At 41.0% G+C, this 2,500-nt stretch overlaps 1 pseudogene; it reads right to left on the reverse strand.

Moving 5' to 3' along the window:
* Positions 1 to 2,500, reverse strand: part of LOC142913816 (28S ribosomal RNA) — a 10,613-nt pseudogene that overhangs the window by 3,023 nt on the left and 5,090 nt on the right.

Below are 2,500 nucleotides of genomic sequence, written 5' to 3' on the forward strand. Positions count from 1 at the left end.
AAATAAAAAACCAAGACTTCACCTTGGAAAATAACAAAATCTAATCTAAAACATCTTAAATAAAGCTGGTTTGTAGTCTTCTCTCGAACTGATGTAGTGCAAAAATAAAGAATTAAAATAACAAAGTCTAATCTATATAAGTGCTCTTGAATAAAGCTTCCTGTAAAAAATAGCAAAAAAATACCAAGTCTTCGTCTTGGAAAATAACAAAGTCTAAAAGAAAAGAAAAGTCTTCTTTGTGGAAAATAGTAAAATAAAAAACCAAGACTTCACCTTGGAAAATAACAAAATCTAATCTAAAACATCTTAAATAAAGCTTATTTCTAATCTTCTTTGTAGGCAGAAAATAGTAAGTTACAGGACTCTCGAACTGATGTAGTCCAAAAATAAAGAATTAAAATAACAAAGTCTAATCTATATAAGTGCTCTTGAATAAGTTTCGTGTAAAAAAATGGCAATATAATAAAAATACCAAGTCTTCGTCTTGGAAAATAACAAAATCTAAAAGAAAGGTCTTCTTTATGGAAAATAGTAAAATAAGAATACCAAGACTTCACCTTGGAAAATAACAAAACCATCTTGAAAAAAGCTTATTTTTAATCTTCTTTGTAGGCAGAAAATAGTAAGGCGAAAATAAAGTCCCCTCTAAGCTCTAAAGTAACAAATACGACGTGTTAAAAAAAAAAAAAAACTAACAATAAAAAAAAGAACCAAGACTTCGTCTTGGAAAATAACAATCTAAATTGTGGAAAATAGTAAAATGAAATAAAAACCGACTTCACCTTCGAAAATAACAAAATCAATCTAAAACAAATGACATCTTAAAACAAAACTATTATTTGTTTCGGAGGTTGTCTATGACTGTTCATAGACCGCATAATTTCCACAGAACATTCTCAGAATATCAAGAGAGAAAAGCAGCGTTCTGCGGGAAATCATCTTGGCCAGTGATGTCGTTCTGGGTTTGGTCAGGCCCAGGGAGGTAAGTACCTCGTTATTCTCAAGGGGCCACTTTCCTCTTGCCCCAACCGGGAATCCAAAGAATGTGACCTTGCTAGCCTTCGTCAGCACTTTGACTTGATCACCAAGAGGGGTATAGTACGAAACTTTGTGCGAGGCAGCATCTGACAAGGTATTCTTTGAAAGCTCAAAACGGACGGTGACATCGATCACAACCGCCTCCTCATCTTTTGCAAACACGAGGTCAGGCTTTCTCATCTCTCCCGTCTCGGATATGAACCGTGGCTCTTTGTATACAGACCAGCCCAATCTAGCCGCTTCGTCTGCCAGAATGTTAGTGATCTTGTTATGTCGCGCAATTCTTGCTTTCTGTACTGCAGGACATTGACCGAGAATGTGCGAAAGGGACTCGAGTCTGGCAGAGCATTTCCTGCAGGAACGTAAGGCCCCATCTCTGCCTCTGTTCAAGCTTTCTCTTGTTGGGTAAATATTTGCCCTTAGTTGTAGTGCTGCGATAAAGAAGCATTGTTTAAAGCCGCACCATGGCCTCAACCAAGCATTACTGATTCTATCATGCGCAAAGTTTACAATGCCCCTTCCTTGAACCGGCTTTTCGCACCATCTCTGAAATTCATGCTCCCTCCAATCGCAGGGTCTCGGATATACAGGTTCTTTTGACACCGAGTCCCTGAGAACGAATGTTGGGATTGCATCACTGTCACCCCCTGCTCGTACCCACAAATTACGGTATTCTTCCTCCATACCCTGCGAGGACACAATATTACGGGTGATAGCATCGGACGAGTTTGCTATACGTTGCAGCCTTCTAACTTGAACCGAAGGGATTGTTTTTTCCAGTTTCAAGATGGCAAGGCCTCCGTCTCGGGCTCTGGCATATAACAGTCCATCACAAGTTGAAGCGGGAAGGTGGAGCCATCCTTTTACCGCCTTTCTAATCTCTTGGTCCAACCCACGGAGAGTTGATTGCTTGCAGTCCGAGTGGTCTGCAGGATATAACAATCTGGGTAGGGCATAGGCATTGAGTAGTTCAACCTTCTGAGTTGGCTTCAGAGGCGCCTCATCGATTTTCGAGATCCATGTCTTTAGCTGACAATGTAGATCAGGCTGTATAGTGCCAGTCCAAGGGCCAATTTTCAGACCAAGGTATTTCGTTGATTCATCAGGTTGGATCATATGGACATCTTTATTTTTGATAGTCCATGGGTCGCAGTTGTTCACCGTATATGAATCTTTGGTTGGGCTTATCATGAAGCCCTGGCACTTTCTGGCCTGAACCTCCAATCCCGATAGCCCACAAAATGATTCCAAGATCGCTAGATTGGCGGCCATACCAACCCAAGATTCGCTCACCAACACCAAATCATCAGCAAACGCAAGAGCTGTCACGTGGTCGGTATCAATGGAGTACCCAACTCCGTGTGACTCTAGGGTGCATATCAAAGGGTCCATGGCAAGATTGAAGAGCAGGGGTGACATGGGGTCACCCTGTTTGACACCAACACGTATGCTAATTTCTCGA

This window comes from Petromyzon marinus, unplaced genomic scaffold (genome assembly GCF_048934315.1).
Source record: "Petromyzon marinus isolate PM22_M1 ecotype Great Lakes invasive population unplaced genomic scaffold, UKy_Petmar_22M1.pri1.0 PM_G_Scaffold_26, whole genome shotgun sequence".
Classification (NCBI taxonomy): domain Eukaryota; kingdom Metazoa; phylum Chordata; class Hyperoartia; order Petromyzontiformes; family Petromyzontidae; genus Petromyzon; species Petromyzon marinus.